Source organism: Misgurnus anguillicaudatus, chromosome 4, assembly GCF_027580225.2.
Source record: "Misgurnus anguillicaudatus chromosome 4, ASM2758022v2, whole genome shotgun sequence".
Lineage (NCBI taxonomy): Eukaryota > Metazoa > Chordata > Actinopteri > Cypriniformes > Cobitidae > Misgurnus > Misgurnus anguillicaudatus.
The window spans coordinates 7,254,737-7,276,724 of NC_073340.2; the positions used below are offsets into that span (position 1 = coordinate 7,254,737).

A 21,988-nucleotide genomic window follows, 5' to 3' on the forward strand; every position below is an offset into this window, starting at 1 on the left:
CGCCCCAGCGCCCCCTAGTGACCAGCCACTACTGGGTGTAAGGGGAAATCCCCTATATGGGGAGGCGGCAGACCGTCTCCATGGAAACGGAGTTGTACACTGACGTCATGGCTATATAAACCGAAGACTCTCGGCGAGCGCTCATTCCTTTGGTTGATCTGAACGACACAGGACGGATTAATTAGCGGTTGCTCTTAACAAAGCGAAAAACTCAAAACTCTACAGATACATTGTTCGAGGACAGAAAGTTTATTCAGTTCATTCAGTTTATTCTGTTTATTCTGTTTAGACCGAGTTTTCACAGTGTGTCTACAATCCACTTGATCGTGTCTTCATCACCGTCTTCTACAGACTTTGGTGGAGGTGTTGAAACGGTGGATTTCCCCCTCCCTATCACCATTGTCAGCATCTCGACTTCATCGTTGTTCGCCAGGTGCATCGATGTAGAAGAAGCTGGAAAAGTGGATTTACCCCCAACTACCTTTCCGGTGAACTACTACTGTCCGCTGTGGGCTTTTTAGGAGGACACGCCGATGTGGTAATTGTTCCGAACGCTGAAACGTCTGTTCAGTACCCTGGACCGTTATCCTTATCAGACGACATAAGCAGCGTTTGGTTACAAACAGAAGGAGACGAGGAGAGTGTTGTAGCTGCTGAAAACAACATAGCAGGTGAGTCTGAAGTGGACGATGTAACTTTATGCATATTATATAGGCTACACCGTACAGGACATGTTTTATTAATAATAATGATAATGATAACGGTTGATAATAATCCAAAGATGTGGTACATGAATGTGTATTTAAAAGCTAATTGCAAAGCACATATTTTAAGGTGGAACGTTAGAGTTGCTGACAGGAGCAGCGCGCACGTCTTAAATTAGGTCTGCTGTGTTTCCTCTGGGATTTTTCCAGCTTTGGCGGCAGTACATAATCATTTTTAAAACGTAGAATATATACGTGTATTTTATAATTTTCATGCTGTCGTTGGCTTTTCCTTATACTTATACTTATATCCTATGGATTATCTATATTTGATTTAAAATGGATTTTCTAAAAATACGTTTGCAGCTCAGTTCGCATCTTTATTGTGTAACGTTACAAGTTGTGTGTAGCGGAAACACTTGTATCGTCTGTGTGTAGATTTTTTTTCTTCCAAACGCTGTTGTTGACTTCTGAGATCGTCCAGTCTTCATTCATGCAGTTTTAAAAGTAAAAGTAAATGAATTTAAGCATGAATGACATAACGGGGTGGTTTCCCAGACAGGGATTAGACTAGTTCTAGACTAAAATAAATGTAAGAGCTGCCCAAACTGAAAACAACTTGCACTGACATATCTTAAAATACATCAGTGCCCTTTGTTTTGCCTCAAAATGCATACCAGTGATGATTTTAGTAAGGCATGTTTGTTAAAACTAGTAATATTTTCTATTTAAAGGCCTAGTCCTGGTTTAAGCTAATCCTTGTCCGGGAAACCCCCCCCAAACATTGTTTAAACTAGAAATGTATATTGTTTATAATAAATACATATATTATATACACATGTAAATGTTTCTATACATTCATGAATGTGTGTATACAAGATAATTACACACAGCACACACACATATATTATGCCAAAAATCACTTTTATTGTGTATGCGATTAATCGCGATAAATCGTTTCCCAGCCATTAATAATGTGTTTAATGAGAAAGAAGTTGAAAAAGAAGTCTCGCACAAAAATGAGAAATGCGTCACATCACTTAACTTCTGCGTTAGAAATAAGGTGGATAATTTTTTGTACAAGACATTGTTGATTCCAAAAGTACGATGTGCTTCCTTATACAACTTTTTATTTTACTCGGAAAATATCACATTCATGTGAAAAAATGGATAAAAGCTAAGCCAAAAAAGAAATTAAACATTAGACAAAATCAAGAACAAAAAGCAAGAAAGACCTATGAAGCATTTTGTTACTTTAAATTGTTGTAACTTGCCAATGGCATGAACATTTTTATTTTACATTTTTATGTACGTTTATTTGTTTTCCACTTGTTGCGAGTTGTATATTTATGTATAAACATTTGTATAATTCTTGCATTTGTGTAATTAAAAAAAAAAAAGGTAGCACTTGTTTTTAAGACACAGATTAATCTTTGCCAAGGTTGTAAGTGCAGCCAACAGCAGCACGTGTTGTTCATCTGTTTTGTAATGATTTTTACAATTTTACAAATGATTTTTGAACAATTTACTGCTGTCATAATAAGCCATTTATCGTTACAGCACTAATTTACCCATAATTTATTTTTACAGCAATGGATTTTGTTCTTCCAAATGGTGTGTTGTCTTCTGAGATTGTTCAGCATCCTGGACCCTCCTCAGAAGCCATAAACAGTGTTTGTTTTGAAGAAGAAGGAGGAGACGAGAACGCTGAAAACATCTCATCAGGTGAGATTGAAGTGGACTGTGTAACTTTAACGCACACGCACAGTAATTGTGTGGATTTTTAGGCACCTGCAAATGTGATGATAACCATTTAATGAAGGTCAATAAGGTTTTAAAGTAAAATTGGGTGATATTAAACCATTAAAGGGATAGTTCATAGAATAATTTTCTCATCCTCATGTTGTTCTAAACCTGTATAAATGTATTTTTTTCTGACCAACACAAAAGAAGATATTTTGAGAAATGATGGTAAGCGCACAGCTCATTACAGTAACCATTGACTTCCATTGTAGGAAAAAAAATGATGAACCCCATTCACTTCCATAATAGGAGAAAAGAATACTATAGAAGTGAATGGGGCTCATGAACGGTTTGGTTACACACATTTCTCAAAATATCTTTCTTCATGTTCATCAAAACAAAGACATTTAGACATGTTTGTAACAACAGCGAGAAAATGATGACAGAATTTTCATTTTTGGGTGAACTATCTCTTTAAATGATTCGCCCTTTGCAGGAGTTTAGATAAAGATATCTGCAATATAACGTGCTTTCATGCTAAACTCGTCTAGAGAGGATGAGAGAGAGCTTTTGAATGAACAATGAATCATTGTTTGTTTGTTTGTTTGTTTTTAGGGAAAAAAACAGCAAAATCCATTAAAAGAAGAATTGCAAAATTTTTCTGTACAATGGGGAAGAAGATCAAGAGCCCTTTTGTTCACTGCTTCGGTAGGAACAAAGTGGTATCTTTCGTACCCTCCCCAGAGCTGAATCCGGGGAAGGCCAGTGATGATCTGGTCAAATCAGAGATGAAGTCCAGTTCCGGGATGAAGGCTGATGATGATATTTCTCATCCCGTGGCAAAGGCAGACTATGATCTGCTGAATACTACAAAGCCTGAGGATGTATCGTCTGCCCCCCAGCATTTCACTGGCACTTCTTCCGTCAGTATTCCTCAGTTTGTCATCCCGAGGGCAGATACCAGTCTGCATATTGTGGATTTTAGCGAAGACGATTCAGTCGATACTGTGCTGAATGCTCGCACCAATCCTGCCAATCCCAAGCCAAAGAAGCCAACCTCATCTACTACCGGTGAGTCTACTATCATTGTTTACCTTCATGCTGTTGGAGTTTATTTAAATCAATCAAAGTTTTTGTGTTTTTCATGATCTGTGCTTTTTGATTATGATATTGATACAGATGAGGTGCTTGGGGCGATTGGCTTTACCAGCAGGATGTACCCAAAAAGCCACGAATCTGATGACAAACGGGTAACAAACTCAAATTATCATTGATGTGTAAAGTCTAGAGCAGGGGTCACCAACCTTTTTGTGGCAAGGGCTACCACAACGGATAAAACATTGTGTTAGCCCTTCTGAAGGGCTACTTTTTGATATAGTCTACTCAAAACTTTTTTTATTTTACTTGTTAATAAAGGGTTTCATTAATCCATGTGAACCCAAGGAGAAGACGGACACCATCCCTGGCAATCCCAAGCCAAAGAAGCTAACCTCATCTACTAGCGGTGAGTCTACTGTCATTGTTCCCTTTCATGCTGTTGTAGTTTATGTAAATCAATCAAAGTTTTTGTGTTTTTCATGATTTGTGCTTTTTGATTATGATACCGATACAGATGAGATGCTTGGGACGAGTGGCTTTACCAGCAGGATGTACCAAAAAAGCCATGAATCTGATGGCAAACAGGTAACAAACTCAAATTATCATTGATGTGTAAATTGTAGAGCAGGGGTCTCCAACGGATAAAACATTTTGGTAACCCTTCTGGAGGGCTACTTTTTGATATAGTTTACTTAAAACTTTTTTGTTTATTTTACTTGTTGATAAAGGGTTTCATTAATCCATGTGAACCCAAGGAGAAGACGGACACCATCCCTGCGAATCCCAAGCCAAAGAAGCTAACCTCATCTACTAGCGGTGAGTCTACTGTCATTGTTCCCTTTCATGCTGTTGTAGTTTATGTAAATCAATCAAAGTTTTTGTGTTTTTCATGATTTGTGCTTTTTGATTATAATATTGATACAGATGAGGTGCTTGGGGCGATTGGCTTTACCAGCAGGATGTACCCAAAAAGCCATGAATCTGATGGCAAACAGGTAACAAACTCAAATTATCATTGATGTGTAAATTCTAGAGCAGGGGTCTCCAACCTTTTGTGGCAAGGGCTACCACAATGGATAAAACATTGTGTTAGCCCTTCTGAAGGGCTACTTTTTGATATAGTCTACTCAAACCTTTTTTTATTTTACTTGTTAATAAAGGGTTTCATTAATCCATGTGAACCCAAGGAGAAGACGGACACCATCTCTGCCAATCCCAAGCCAAAGAAGCTAACCTCATCTACTAGCGGTGAGTCTACTGTCATTGTTTACCTTCCTGCTGTTGTTGTTTATTTAAATCAAAGTTTTTGTGTTTTTCATGACCTGTGCTTTCTGATTATAATATTGATTCAGATGAGGTGGTTGGGGCGATTGGCTTTACCAGCAAGGTGTACCAAGAAAGAGAAGACTCCGATGGCAAACAGGTAACAAACTCAAATTTCTTTCAGCAAACAGTGTGCTCTTTACATAAAGATTTATGTTTACTCAAAACATTAACCGAGTTAACCGATTGTAGATTCTCAAAGCTTGAAAGTTATGTGGAGAGTGTCAGGTGAGAAATAAACTCGCAAGCATATTTTTCATGTTTCTTTCTGTATTTGCAGGTCAACATCAAGCAAGTTTCAAAATGGACACGTAACCCTTGCATTAATATTGTAAGTTATCAAAACAAGTTTGTGAAAAACATTGTTTTATGTAATTATATTATTTATTTATTTAAATATAGTGCTTATTGCTTTAAATAGAAATGTGTGGACATAATTGATATGTATTTTATCTTAATTTTATCAGAAGGCTGACAATAATCCAGGCAATGCCAAATTAAAGACTGGCACCATTCCCAAGGCAAAGGCTGGCACCGTTGTTGGCAATCCAGTTCGAAAACCTATTGCTATTCCCTGTGGTATCATGGTGAAGGCAGACCCCAAACCTGCCATCCCCAAAAAGACGGCTGTTTTTCATGAGCGTGGTAAGAAGTTAAAGGCAGACCCCAAACCTGCCATCCCCAAAAAGACGGCTGTTTTTCATGAGCGTGATAAGAAGGTGAAGGCAGACCCCAAACCTGCCATCCCCAAAAAGACGGCTGTTTTTCATAATCGTGATAAGAAGGTGAAGGCAGTAACCAAACCTGCCATTCCAAAGAAGACAGCTGATACCGAGGTGAAAGCATATAGCGAGGAGATCAATGCGGCACACAGTGAGTCTACTGTTATGATTACTCTAAATTGGTGGATCTTAATCGTTTTGATGGCCTCTTATTTTCCACAGAAATATTTGACGGATCCCCTACTCACCATATAGAAATATACAGATATGTTTTAGCTTATTTCATTGCTTGTTTTATGTTTTAAATCCTTTCAAGTCATCTTATGGCCCCTTTGGAAGTCTTTGGGCCTGTCCTTTAGAAACAACACTGTAAGGATGGGTTGCAATAACAAACCCCTGAATTGCTCTGAACTCTGCTTAACTTTATTCTTGTTGGTCAACTCATAAACATGAAATGTGGCATTGTTGCTGTTTGAGTTCTTATACTAAATCAAAGGTTCTAGCAACCGCATACATTTTCATGTTTTCTGTCTGTTTTTCAGGAACCTTGTGTCATGATTATTGTATTGATACAGATAATCCGCTTGGTAAAGGTAGCTTTGGCGCTGTGTTTCCGGGGACCAGTAAAGCCGATGGCAAACCGGTAGGGCACTCAAACTTATTTCAACAAACATTTTGCTTTGTACAGGTTTGATCAAAACATTTGTTAAATCAGTTAACAGATTGTAACTCAGTGGTTTTCTCTATTTGCAGGTTGCTATCAAATTTGTGAAACGAAGGCAACCAAACCGTTACTTTATCATGGTAAGTTACAGTAGTTGTTTAAGTGCTTATTACTGTAATAATATAACTGTAGGTTACATGAAGCACAGTTTAACAGACACTAAAATGCTATAAGCACCAAATAATATTAAGATGGAAAGGCTTTATTGTTTATGTTTATAAATATAAAAGCAGTGGAAATTAAGCCTACTGTAGGTACAATACATAAACAAAATGTTTTTGTCTAAAGAGCAACTTATTAACAACTAATGTTTTTCTTCAGCCTGGATCTGGAATGGTTCTCACAGAACTAGTAGTGTTGCACACATTAAAGGAGGATCCAAACCCTCATGTGATCAAACTTTATGACAGCTATGAGGATCCGGATTACTTCATACTCGTCATGGAGCGGCCTGATCCTTGCATGACCTTGAATGAGTTTATTAAACTTCAACGAGGTCTGCTGGAATCAACAGCACGCATCCTAATGCGTCAGGCAGTCATGGCTGTAAAACATTGCTTTAAGCATGAGACTTTTCATACTGACCTCCACGCTGGCAACTTCCTCGTGGATAAAAACAACATGCTGCTGAAGCTGATCGACTTTGGGTGCTGTGACCGATTAAGAGACACGGCCTATGCATATGAAGAGTATTTGGGTGAGTTTTTTTTTCATACCATAGTGTAGTGAAGCAATCTGCTTGTAGTGACTTATTGATCATGTGACTCTATCACACAACAACTGTCTTGCTTACAGGGGCACCGGCTTATCGGCCACCTGAGGTCCGCAACAGGGGCAGATACCACGCCATGTCAAGCAGTGTCTGGTCTCTGGGAACTCTGCTCTATTATATGGTTAATGTAAACTTGCCCTTTCCCAAATATGGGCCAGTAACTGAAGGCATGATAAACCACGAGAATGACTATTTAACAAAGCGTAAGTAAACGGCACAAACACAATAGGTCAGTTAAGTCTTTGATCAAATGCACAGTATCTGTGAAAGACAGTCAGTAAACATTATCCGAGCATATGCAGGACTCAGTGCAAGGATTATCCCCCTGCCAAATTGTTTCAATATTTTTGCTTTCACTGCTAAAACAAACATCCTGTAATATACCAGCAGAAAGATCTGATTCATTACTACTTAGCAGTTAGTTAAACTGCCCATATTTTATAAAACTATCATGAGCATTGACCGGTCAGTTTAAAGTTCTGAAAATAGGCTGGATAATATTTGAGCTATACTGAAGATGCATGTTGAGATATACATTATATTAAACATACATTATATTATTAAAGAAATCTGTAACCTTCATGTGATCAGAGACTTTATATAGTCTTTTAATTTAAAATGATAACAATAATGTTTCCACATGCCATAACAGTTTATATGAAGATCATTTTCTTTTCACTACTCACATATCTTAGAAACTTTACTTTAGTGATCAACATTAGTGCTCTTGATTAACCAGATTTATCCTAAAACATGCACAGAGATTCAGGATCTGATTGAGAAGTGCCTGTCCATTGATCCAGCTAAACGACCAACTCTAGACCAGATGTTAGAACATCCCTGGTTTAAAATGGGTGAAGAAGGAGGGATGGTAGGCCATTTAGTCCAACATTATTATGAAATATGAGGTATTGCAGTGGTTCCCCTGTCTGTATTTGGTATAATAACACCTGCTAAATCTGCTTCTTCTAGTCAGCCGAATTCCGTCAGATCATGGATGAACTCACCGACAAAGCCAGTTAGACCACCAAGAAAGCCAGTTAGACCATCAAGAAAGTCAGTAAGACCATTTAGGAAGTCAGACAGACAAATTATCATTGTGTAAATTCTAGAGCAGGGGTCTCCAACCTTTTTGTGAGCAAGGGCTACCACAATGGATAAAACATTGTGGTAGCCCTTCTGGGGGGCTACTTTTTGATATAGTCTACTCTAAACCTTTTTTTATTTTATTTTACTTGTTGAGATGTTTTAATTCAATTCAATTTTATTTATATAGTACTTTTCTCAATTGTTAATTGTTTCAAAGCAGCTCTTATATATATATATATATATATATATATATACTATCGGGGTATGTGAACGGGTATATGCTTTGTTTTGGACAAACTAACTATTGCGGGATAAGTTCATTTACTGGACATTTTATGTGAATGCTTTGTTAAAGAAGAATGTCTTAAGTTTAGATTTAAATTGATCGACTGGGTCTGATAGTCAAACATTATTTGGTAAATCATTCCAGAGCTTAGGGACTAAGTAGGAAAAGGATCTACCACCTTTAGACATTTTTGATATTCTAGGGATAATTAAGTGGCCAGAATTTTGTGATCGCAGTTTACGTGGTGGATTGTATTCTGATAGTAGTTCTTTAATATACAAGGGCGCTAGGCCATTTAAGGCTTTGTAGGTGATTAGTGATATTTTAAATTGTATCTGATATTTAACTGGTAGCCAGTGTAAAGATTCCAGAATTGGACTTATGTGGTCATACTTTTTAGATCGAGTAAGCACTCTTGCGACAGCGTTTTGAACCAGCTGTAACTTGTTTACCTGATTTGCGTGACATCCCCCGAGTAACGAGTTACAATAGTCTATTCTAGAGGTCATAAAAGCGTGGATAAGCTTTTCTGCATCTGATGCAGACATCAAATGACGTATTTTTGAAATATTTCTAAGATGGAAGAATGCTGTGTGGCAGACGTTGGAGATATGACTATCGAAAGATAGATTGCTGTCGAACATCATGCCTAAGTTCTTAACCGTGGAAGATGGCCCCACCGTGCAGCCATCTATGGGCAACTTGTAATCTGACATATTATGTTTGGAGCGATTTGGTTCAATATAAAGTATCTCTGTCTTATTGGAGTTTATTATAAGAAAGTTATGTGCCATCCAGTCACTAATATCGCTAATGCAGTCTGTTAGCTTAGAGAACTGGTGTGTTTCGCTAGGATGTGACGAGATAAAGTAAAGCTGGGTATCATCCGCATAGCAGTGAAAACTTATGTTTCCTGATAATGTCTCCTAGAGGTAACATATATAACAAGAATAGGATAGGACCTAAAACTGATCCCTGTGGTACGCCATACCTAACCGGGGAGTGATATGACTCTTCCTCATTTACATAAACAAAGTGATAGCGATTGGTTAGATACGATCTTAACCAGGCTAACGCCTGACCACTGATGGCAACATAGTTTTCTAGTCTATTGAGTAAGATTGTGTGATCTATTGTGTCAAAGGCTGCACTAAGGTCTAGTTATATAAGGATTGAGATTTCACAACGATCGGATGTTAAAAGGAGGTCATTTGTAACTCTAAGCAGTGCTGTCTCTGTGCTATGGTGGGGCCTGAATCCCGATTGGACCTTTTCATACGTACTATTATTCACTAAAAATGTGCATAGCTGGCTTGCCACTACTTTTTCTAATATTTTAGATAGAAAAGGTAGATTTGAGATTGGTCTAAAGTTATTAAACTCTCCCTGATCAAGGTGTGTTTTTTTAATGAGCGGTCTAATAAATGCTAGTTTGAAAGCTGTTGGAACGTATCCTAATTCTAGCGATGAGTTAAAGATATTTAGTACTGGGTCTGACACTACATGAAATACCTCTTTAAGTAATTGTGTGGTGACGGAGTCTTACATACAGGACGATGATTTGGATGAGAGCTCTTCTATTGTTGTAGCTTTAAATGACTCAAGATGTTCGTATGGTAATCTAGTGTTAAATGTAAAATCTGCGATATAATGTGCTTTCATGCTAAACTCATCAAGAGAGGATGAGAGAGAGCTTTTGAATGAACAATGAATCATTGTTTGTTTGTTTGTTTGGTTTTAGGAAAAAACCCATCAAAATCCATTTAAAGAAAAATTACAACATTTTTCCAGACATTGGGGAAGAAGATAAAGAGCCCCTTTTGTTCACTGCTTCGGTAGGAACAAAGTGGTACCTTTCGTACCCTCCCCAGAGCTGAAACCGGGGAATCCGGGAAGGCCAATGATGATCTGGACAATTCAGAGATGAAGACCAGTTCCGGGATGAAGGCTGATGATGATATTTCTCATCATGTGGCAAAGGCAGACTATGATCTGTTGAATACTACAAAGCCTGAGGATGTATCGTCCGCCCCCCAGCATTACACTGGCACTTCTTCCGTCAGTATTCCTCAGTTTGTCATCCTGAGGGCAGATACCAGTCTGCATATTGTGGATTTTAGCGAAGACGATTCAGTCGATACTGTGCTGAATGCTCGCACCAATCCTGCCAATCCCAAGCCAAAGAAGCCAACCTCATCTACTAGCGGTGAGTCTACTGTCATTGTTTACCTTCCTGCTGTTGGAGTTTATTTAAATCAATCAAAGTTTTTGTGTTTTTCATGATTTGTGCTTTTTGATTATGATATTGATACAGATGAGCTGTTTGGGGCGATTGGCTTTACCAGCAGGATGTACCCAAAAAGCCATGAATCTGATGGCAAACAGGTAACAAACTCAAATTATCATTGATGTGTAAATTCTAGAGCAGGGGTCTCCAACGGATAAAACATTTTGTTAACCCTTCTGGAGGGCTACTTTTTGATATAGTTTAAACTTTTTTGTTTATTTTATTTTACTTGTTGATAAAGGGTTTCATTAATCCATTGCCAATTTTAAGACTGGCACCATTCCCAAGACAAAGGGTTTTATTAATCCATATGAACCCAAGGAGAAGATGGACACCAACCCTGCCAATCCCAAGCCAAAGAAGCCAACCTCATCTACTAGCGGTGAGTCTACTGTCATTGTTCCCTTTCCTGCTGTTGTAGTTTATTTAAATCAAAGTTTTTGTGTTTTTTATGACCTGTGCTTTCTGATCATAATATTAATACAGATGAGATGCTTGGGGCGATTGGCTTTACCAGCAAGGTGTACCAAGAAAGAGAAGACTCCGATGGCAAACAGGTAACAAACTCAAATTATCATTGTGTAAATTCTAGAGCAGGGGTCTCCAACCTTTTTGTGAGCAAGGGCTACCATAATGGATAAAACATCACAGACTATGTGCCCTTCAAGGCTGTATGGAAAATGCCCAGATTTTAGATTCTCAAAGCTTGAAAGTTATGTGTACAGTGTCGCAAGCATATTTTTCATGTTTTTTTTTTTGTATTTGCAGGTCGCCATAAAGCAAGTTTGGGAATGGAAACATAATCCTTACACTGATATTGTAAGTTATCAAAACAAGTCTGTGAAAAGATAATTTCTTTATGTAATATTATTTATTTATGCATAAATGTGTTATAAATATATATATTTAGTTGATGAAGTGCTTATCGCTGTAAGATTGATAGAAATTTGTTGACAGATATGATATCTATTTGATCTTAATTTTATCAGAAGACTTACAACAATTCAGATGATGCCAAATTTAAGACTGGCACCATTCCCAAGACAAAGGGTTTCATTGATCCATATGAACCCAAGGAGAAGACGGACCCCAACCCTGTCAATCTCAAGCCAAAGAAGCCAACCTCATCTACTAGCGGTGAGTCTACTGTCATTGTTCCCTTTCCTGCTGTTGTAGTTTATTTAAATCAATCAAAGTTTTTGTGTTTTTCATGACCTGTGCTTTCTGATTATAATATCGATTCAGATGAGGTACTTGGTGCGATTGGCTTTACCAGCAGGATGTGCCAAAAAAGCCATGAATCTGATGGCAAACAGGTAACAAACTCAAATTATCATTGATGTGTAAATTCTAGAGCAGGAGTCTCCAACCTCTTAGTGAGCAAGGGCTACCATAATGGATAAAACATCACAGACTATGTGCCGTACCTTTCGCTAAGGGCCCTTCAAGGCTGTATGGAAAATGCCCAGATTTTAGATTCTCAAAGCTTGAAAGTTATGTGTACAGTGTCGCAAGCATATTTTTCATGTTTTTTTTTTTTTTTTTGTATTTGCAGGTCGCCATAAAGCAAGTTTGGGAATGGAAACATAATCCTTACACTGATATTGTAAGTTATCAAAACAAGTCTGTGAAAAGATAATTTCTTTATGTAATATTATTTATTTATGCATAAATGTGTTATAAATATATATATTTAGTTGATGAAGTGCTTATCGCTGTAAGATTGATAGAAATTTGTAGACAGATATGATATCTATTTTATCTTAATTTTATCAGAAGGTTAACAACAATTCAAATGATGCCAATTTTAAGACTGGCACCATTCCCAAGAAAAAGGGTTTTATTAATCCATATGAACTTAAGGAGAAGATGGACGCCAACCCTGCCAATCCCAAGCCAAAGAAGCCAACCTCATCTACTAGCGGTGAGTCTACTGTCATTGTTTACCTTTCCTGCTTTTGGAGTTTATTTAAATCAATCAAAGTTTTTGTGTTTCTCATGATCTGTGCTTTTTGATTATGATATTGATTCAGATGAGGTGGTTGGGGCGATTGGCTTTACCAGCAGGATGTACCCAAAAAGCCATGAATCTGATGGCAAACAGGTAACAAACTCAAATTATCATTGATGTGTAAATTCTAGAGCAGGAGTCTCCAACCTCTTAGTGAACAAGGGCTACCACAATAGATAAAACATCACAGACTATGTGCCATACCTTTCGCTAAGGGCCCTTCAAGGGTGTATGGAAAATGCCCAGATTTTAGATTATCAAAGCTTGAAAGTTATGTGTAATGTCAGGTGAAAAAATAAACTCGCAAGCATATTTTTCATGTTTTTTTTTGTATTTGCAGGTCGCCATAAAGCAATTTTGGGAATGGAAACATAATCCTTACACTGATATTGTAAGTTATCAAAACAAGTTTGTGAAAAGATAATTTCTTTATGTAATATTATTTATTTATGCATAAATGTGTTATAAATATATATATTTAGTTGATGAAGTGCTTATCGCTTTAAGATTGGTTGAAACTTGTAGACAGATGATATCTATTTTATCTTAATTTTATCAGAAGGTTAACAACAATTCAAATGATGCCAATTTTAAGACTGGCACCATTCCCAAGACAAAGGGTTTTATTAATCCATATGAACCCAAGGAGAAGACGGACACCAACCCTGCCAAACCCAAGCCAAAGAAGCCAACCTCATCTACTAGCGGTGAGTCTACTGTCATTGTTCCCTTTCCTGCTGTTGTAGTTTATTTAAATCAATCAAAGTTTTTGTGTTTTTCATGACCTGTGCTTTCTGATTATAATATTGATTCAGATGAGGTGGTTGGGGCGATTGGCTTTACCAGCAAGGTGTATCGAGAAAGAGAAGACTCCGATGGCAAACAGGTAACAAACTCAAATTATCATTGATGTGTAAATTCTAGAGCAAATTTCTTTCAGCAAACAGTGTGCTCTTTACATAAAGATTTATGTTTACTCAAAACATTAACTGAGTTAACCGATTGTAGATTCTCAAAGCTTGAAAGTTATGTGCAGAGTGTCAGGTGAGAAATAAACTCGCAAGCATATTTTTCATGTTTCTTTCTGTATTTGCAGGTCAACATCAAGCAAGTTTCAAAATGGACACGTAACCCTTGCATTAATATTGTAAGTTATCAAAACAAGTTTGTGAAAAACATTGTTTTATGTAATTTTTTATTTAAATATAGTGCTTATTGCTTTAAATAGAAATGTGTGGATTGATATGTATTTTATCTTAATTTTATCAGAAGGCTGACAATAATCCAGGCAATGCCAAATTAAAGACTGGCACCATTCCCAAGGCAAAGGCTGGCACCGGTGTTGGCAATCCAGTTTGAAAACCTATTGCTATTTCCTGTGGTATCATGGTGAAGGCAGACCCCAAACCTGCCATCCCCAAAAAACCGGCTGTTTTTCATAATCGTGATAAGAAGGTGAAGGCAGTAACCAAACCTGCCATTCCAAAGAAGACAGCTGATACCGAGGTGAAAGCAGATAGCGAGGAGATCAATGCGGCACACAGTGAGTCTACCGTTATGATTACTCTAAATTGGTGGATCTTAATCGTTTTGATGGCCTCTTATTTTCCACAGAAATATTTGACGGATCCCCTACTCACCATATAGAAATATACAGATATGTTTTAGCTTATTTCATTGCTTGTTTTAAATCCTTTCAAGTCATCTTATGGCCCCTTTGGAAGTCTTTTGGGCCTGTCCTTTAGAAACAACGCTGTAAGGATGGGTTGCAATAACAAACCCCTGATTTGCTCTAAACTCTGCTTAACTTTATTCTTGTTGGTCAACTCATAAACATGAAATGTGGCATTGTTGCTGTTTGAGTTCTTATACTAAATCAAAGGTTCTAGCAACCGCATACATTTTGATGTTTTCTGTCTGTTTTTCAGGAACCTTTTGTGATGATTATTGTATTGATACAGATAATCCGCTTGGTAAAGGTAGCTTTGGCACTGTGTTTCCGGGGACCAGTAAAGCCGATGGCAAACCGGTAGGGCACTCAAACTTATTTCAACAAACATTTTGCTCTGTACAGGTTTGATCAAAACATTTGTTAAATCAGTTAACAGATTGTAACTCAGTGGTTTTCTCTATTTGCAGGTTGCTATCAAGTTTGTGAAACGAAGGCAACCAAACCGTTTCTTTATCATGGTAAGTTACAGTAGTTGTTTAAGTGCTTATTACTGTAATTAATATAACTGTAGGTTACATGAAGCACAGTTTAACAGACACTAAAATGCTATAAGCACCAAATAATATTAAGATGGAAAGGCTTTATTGTTTATGTTTACAAATATAAAAGCAGTGGAAATTAAGCCTACTGTAGGTACAATACAAAAACAATATTTTTTTGTCTCAAGAGCAACTTATTAACAACTAATGTTTTTCTTCAGCCTGGATCTGGACTGGTTCTCACAGAACTAGTAGTGTTGCACACATTAAAGGAGGATCCAAACCCTCATGTGATCAAACTTTATGACAGCTATGAGGATCCGGATTACTTCATACTCGTCATGGAGCGGCCTGATCCTTGCATGACCTTGAATGAGTTTATTAAACTTCAACGAGGTCTGCTGGAATCAACAGCACGCATCCTAATGCGTCAGGCAGTCATGGCTGTAAAACATTGCTTTAAGCATGAGACTTTTCATACTGACCTCCACGCTGGCAACTTCCTCGTGGATAAAAACAACATGCTGCTGAAGCTGATCGACTTTGGGTGCTGTGACCGATTAAGAGACACGGCCTATGCATATGAAGAGTATTTGGGTGAGTTTTTTTTCATACCATAGTGTAGTGAAGCAATCTGCTTGTAGTGACTTATTGATCATGTGACTCTATCACACAACAACTGTCTTGCTTACAGGGGCACCGGCTTATCGGCCACCTGAGGTCCGCAACAGGGGCAGATACCACGCCATGTCAAGCAGTGTCTGGTCTCTGGGAACTCTGCTCTATTATATGGTTAATGGAAACTTGCCCTTTCCCAAATATGGGCCAGTAACTGAAGGCATGATAAACCACGAGAATGACTATTTAACAAAGCGTAAGTAAACGGCACAAACACAATAGGTCAGTTAAGTCTCTGATCAAATGCACAGTATCTGTGAAAGACAGTCAGTAAACATTATTCGAGCATATGCAGGACTCAGTGCAAGGATTATCCCCCTGCCAAATTGTTTCAATATTTTTGCTTTCACTGCTAAAACAAACATCCTGTAATATACCAGCAGAAAGATGTGATTCATTACTACTTAGCAGTTAGTTAAACTGACTGGTCAATGCTCATGATAGTTTTATAAAATATGGGCAGTTTAAAGTTCTGAAAATAGGCTGCATAATAATTCAGCTATACTGAAGATGCATGTTGAGATATACATTATATTAAAAATACATTATATTATTAAAGAAATCTGTAACCTTAAGTTCATGTGATCAGAGACTTTATATAGTCTTTTAATTTAAAATGATAACAATAATGTTTCCACATGCCATAACAGTTTATATGAAGATCATTTTCTTTTCACTACTCACATATCTTAGAAACTTTACTTTAGTGATCAACATTAGTGCTCTTGATTAACCAGATTTATCCTAAAACATGCACAGAGATTCAGGATCTGATTGAGAAGTGCCTGTCCATTGATCCAGCTAAACGACCAACTCTAGACCAGATGTTAGAACATCCCTGGTTTAAAATGGGTGAAGAAGGAGGGATGGTAGGCCATTTAGTCCAACATTACTATGAAATATGAGGTATTGCAGTGGTTCCCCTGTCTGTATTTGGTATAATAACACCTGCTAAATCTGCTTCTTCTAGTCAGCCGAATTCCGTCAGATCATGGATGAACTCAGGCAGAACATCGACAAAGCCAGTTAGACCATCAAGAAAGCCAGTTAGACCATCAAGAAAGTCAGTAAGACCATTTAGGAAGTCAGACAGACAAATTATCATTGTGTAAATTCTAGAGCAGGGGTCTCCAACCTTTTTGTGAGCAAGGGCTACCACAATGGATAAAACATTGTGGTAGCCCTTCTGGGGGGCTACTTTTTGATATAGTCTACTCGAAACCTTTTTTTATTTTATTTTACTTGTTGAGATGTTTTAATTCAATTCAATTTTATTTATATAGTGCTTTTCTCAATTGTTAATTGTTTCAAAGCAGCTTTTATATATTTATATTTATATATATAAATACTATCGGGGTATGTGAACGGGTAAGTGGATAAGATAAACTGGTTCCGCCGGTGGTCATTGGTCAGGCATCGGCTGGGCATTATGTTGAAGGACGGTCAGTAGATCAGTGGTGTGATGACCTTCACAGCACTTCACTTCGGGGTCAAGGACGAGACAGGGAGAGATACAGAATCCTATTAGCGTAGGGGCCGTTCACATGTAATGCAAGTGTCATACAGTATTGTGGTTTAAATCAGCTCGGTTCCAGACAGGCTAACTATTGCGGCATAAGTATATTACCCAGATGAGTTATGTGAATGCTTTGTTTTGGACAAACTAACTATGGCGGGATAAGTACATTTACTGGACATTTTATGTGAATGCTTTGTTAAAGAAGAATGTCTTAAATTTAGATTTAAATTGATCTACTGGGTCTGATGCTCGAACATTATTTGGTAAATCATTCCAGAGCTTAGGGACTAAGTAGGAAAAGGATCTACCACCTTTAGACACTTTTGATATTCTAGGGATAATTAAGTGGCCAGAATTTTGTGATCGCAGTTTACGTGGTGGATTGTATTCTGATAGTAGTTCTTTAATATACAAGGGCGCTAGGCCATTTAAGGCTTTGTAGGTAATTAGTGAATTGGTAACTTGTTTACCTGATTTGCGTGACATCCCCCGAGTAACGAGTTACAATAGTCTATTCTAGAGGTCATAAAAGCGTGGATAAGCTTTTCTGCATCATATGACGTATTTTTGAAATATTTCTAAGATGGAAGAATGCTGTGTGGCAGACGTTGGAGATATGACTATCGAAAGATAGATTGCTGTCGAACATCATGCCTAAGTTCTTAACCGTGGAAGATGGCACCACAGTGCAGCCATCTATGGGCAACTTGTAATCTGACATATTATGTTTGGAGCGATTTGGTTCAATATAAAGTATCTCTGTCTTATTGGAGTTTATTATAAGAAAGTTATGTGCCATCCAGTCACTAATATCGCTAATGCAGTCTGTTAGCTTAGAGAGCTGGGGCCCTATTTTAACGATCTAAGCGCATTGTCTAAAGCGGACAGCGCAACGTCTAAATGGGCGTGTCCGAATCCACTTTTGCTAATTTAACGACGGGAAAAATCGTTTTTGCGCCGAGCGCATGGTCGAAAAGGGTTGGTCCTATTGTAATGGGAGTATTTTGGGCGTAACGTGCAGTAAACCAATGAGAGTCACAGCTCTCATTCCCTTTAAAAGCAAGTTGCGCTGGCGCTATGTCTAATCCCTATTTAGATAACGGACTTTGTAAACTGAAAAACTAAGCGGAGGTAGAAGATCCCCAGTTTAAGATTAATGTTAAATAATTGTGTTGTTTTTCCCTTATATTGAAATTGTTATTTTTTTATTAAAACCTTTAAAACCCGTTTTCTTTTAGTCATGGAAGTAAAAAGCAGGCTTGTAATTGCTTTAAATGTATGGCTATCCAATATCATCAAAAAATTATTTACAAGTATGTAAGATAAGGTTTGCACTCTAAAAATACTTTATTTGTAACAAACAGGAGATAAAGAAATTACAAACGGCTCTCCTCACGTTTCAGCACTTTGGACAGCGTTTTTTTTAGCAAAGAGTTTTTTTAAGCATTACTTACAAATGTTTCTCATCTCGCCATATCCACAGGTACATCATATACAATAAATCCGTGAGGTAGCATTAAAAAAAACATTTAAAAACAGATGCATTTGTTTAAAGCAAAGCATTTATTTACTTATCAGGCTACAGGTAAAGCAGCTCTTTGCGCCTTCTAACGTCTTATAATCAGTCCTCATTTATAAATATGTCCAAGAGACTCAATAATAATCTCTTAAATTCAATCCTTTAATCTTTCATATTTAAAAGCATGTTGGTGCTGCTGCGCATTTATGTACTTTGTGATAAGCAAACCCGCGTTGTCCTCCCGTTTATAGGCGCATATTATTACTAATGCGCTCTTTAAATAACATAAAACATATTGCGCCATTGACTTTAGACTTTAGACCAGGTTTTTGTTGGTCAATGGCGTAGTCTATTTTAGTTTCCTCAAAATAGCAACGCGCCAACAATGCGCCTGAACACACCTCGTTTTTCAGACCAGAACGCCCATGGGCGCAAAGGGGGCGCAAATGCATTTGCTATTTAATAAAACAACGCGGCGCTAAACGTGAAAATTAGGGTGGAAACTAGCGAAAGACACTTGCGTCGCGCATTGCGCTGCATTGCGCCGGGTGTAAGATAGAGCCCCTGGTGTGTTTTGCTAGGATGTGACGAGATAAAGTAAAGCTGGGTATCATTCGCATAGCAGTGAAAACTTATGTTATGTTTCCTGATAATGTCTCCTAGAGGTAACATATATAACAAGAATAGGATAGGACCTAAAACTGATCCCTGTGGTACGCCATACTTAACCGGGGAGTGATATGACTCTTCCTCATTTACATAAACAAAGTGATAGCGATTGGTTAGATACGATCTATACCAGGCTAACGCCTGACCACTGATGCCAACATAGTTTTCTAGTCTATTGAGTAAGATTGTGTGATCTATTGTGTCAAAGGCTGCACTAAGGTCTAGTTATATAAGGATTGAGATTTCACCACGATCGGATGTTAATAGGAGGTCAGTTGTAACTCTAAGCAGCGCTGTCTCTGTGCTATGGTGAGGCCTGAATCCTGATTGGAACTTTTCATATGTATTATTATTTTCTACGAATGTGCGTAGCTGGCTTGCCACTACTTTTTCTAATATTTTAGATAGAAAAGGTAGATTTGAGATTGGTCTAAAGTTATTAAGATCTCCCTGATCAAGGTGTGTTTTTTTATTGAGCGGTCTAATAACTGCTAGTTTGAAAGCTGTTGGAACGTATCCTAATTCTAGCGATGAGTTAAAGATATTTTGTACTGGGTCTGACACTACATGAAATACCTCTTTAAGTAATTGTGTGGTGACGGAGTCTTACATACAGGACGATGATTTGGATGAGAGCTCTTCTATTGTTGTAGCTTTAAATGACTCAAGATGTTCGTATGGTAATCTAGTGTTAAATGTAAAATCTGCGATATAATGTGCTTTCATGCTAAACTCATCAAGAGAGGATGAGAGAGAGATTTTGAATGAACAATGAATCATTGTTTGTTGGTTTGTTTGTTTGTTTTTAGGAAAAAACCATCAAAATCCATTAAAAGAAAAATTACAACATTTTTCCAGACATTGGAGAAGAAGATAAAGAGCCCCTTTTGTTCACTGCTTCGGGAGGAACAAAGTGGTACCTTTCATACCCACCCTAGAGCTGAAACCGAGGAATTCGGGGAAGGCCAATGATGATCTGGACAAATCAGAGATGAAGATCAGTTCCAGGATGAAGGCTGATGACGATATTGCCCATCCCGTGGCAAAGGCAGACTATGATCTGCCGAATACTACAAAGACTAATGATGTATCGTCCAACCCCCAGCATTACACTGGCACTTATTTCACCGGTGATGGACTTAGGGCGCACTCACATTATCCAAACCAAACCATGCCCCAGCGCGATTGTCACGCCTCCCTACTCCCCCAGGTGCACGCACTCACACTGTACTTTTTATCGATCCGAGTTCGGGCGTGCTTTCGTCATTAAGATGCGATTGTTTTGAAAAAAGCAGGAAGTAAAGCTCTCTCTTAACCCTGGAACCCACCGTAATGATAAGTCTGTTCGTTTGGTGTCGTTTGTCGTTTGGTGCGCGATTACAGACAGCCCTCTCAAATGTCATCATATTGCTTAGTTGATCTGTCACATGCGCAGCGCGTACATTCACGTAACCCCGCTGCGCGCATCAAAAGGTTTGTACGGAGGCAGATGAAGGTGAGTGGTCGCGCAAGTGACGTCTTCACCTTTTGAATCGCGTTCAGGCGCGATTGCGCTCACACCACAGCCTTCCGCGCCTGAGCCCAAGTGAACCGCACTCCGGCCCACCTCTGCAACCCGGCCGCGGCGCGATTAACCAATCCGCGCCCGGGCGCGGAACAGAGCGATCACACTAGTCAAACAAACCAGGCTTTGGGTGTCAAACGCGCCCGAGCGCGGTTTGGTTTGGATAGTGTGAGTGCGCCCTTAAGGCTACCGATGACCAAGCCTTAATGAAGCTGGGGACAGAGAAACGTCTGACCAATTTCGGCTTGAACTCTGATCCCAGTTCAGCCGAGCCTCAGATGACTGCCATTTATTTGGTCAGCGACGAAACAACCTTTACTATCTTGAGGGCAGACACCAGTCTGCATATTTTGGATTTTTGCGAAGACGATTCAGTCAATACCGTGCTGAATGCTCGCACCAACCCTGCCAATCCCAAGCCAAAGAAGCCAACCTCATCTACTAGCGGTGAGTCTACTGTCATTGTTCTCTTTCCTGCTGTTGGAGTTCATTTAAATCAATCAAAGTTTTTGTGTTTTTCATGACCTGTGCTTTCTGATTATGATATTGATACAGATAAGGTGCTTGGGGCGATTGGCTTTACCAGGAGGATGTTCCAAGAAAGAGAAGACTCCGATGGCAAACAGGTAACAAAATCAAATTTCTTTCAGCAAACATTGTGTTCTTTACATAAAGATTTATGTTTATTAAAAACATTAACCGAGTTAACCGATTGTATGAATTTTTCAGGTAGATCTTGTCAGCTTTATCATTTTAAAAGTAGATTTAATGTTTATGCTTAAAAAAGTGCATATAGCTGCTAATTGTATTTGTTGTTTGCTGATTTTCAAAAATAAAACTTGTTAAAATGTTTTCAGTGTGTGTATCAGTTCTTTTTGAACATTTCCATCTCAATTTAAGAAAACCATGATAATATTGATAACCGTGATAACTTTGGTCACTATAATCATGATATGAAATTTTCTAACCGTCCCATCCCTACTTGCAAGTATATTTTTCATGTTTCTTTCTGTATTTGCAGGTCACCATCAAGCAAGTTTCAAAATGGACCCGTAACCCTTGCATTGAT

General features: G+C 38.2%; 2 long non-coding RNA genes across 2 annotated transcripts; both read left to right on the forward strand.

Annotated features, from left to right (window-relative positions):
- The first annotated feature begins 415 nt into the window (after positions 1-415).
- LOC129421375 (uncharacterized) lies at positions 416-2,430 on the forward strand. The gene is made up of 2 exons (XR_012369105.1): positions 416-671; positions 2,295-2,430. It is a non-coding gene; the product is annotated as an uncharacterized lncRNA (long non-coding RNA).
- A 13,280-nt stretch (positions 2,431-15,710) lies between these two features.
- On the forward strand, positions 15,711-21,569 carry LOC129420516 (uncharacterized). Its single transcript, XR_012369197.1, has 3 exons — positions 15,711-15,844; positions 20,165-21,366; positions 21,475-21,569. It is a non-coding gene; the product is annotated as an uncharacterized lncRNA (long non-coding RNA).
- Positions 21,570-21,988: the final 419 nt, after the last annotated feature.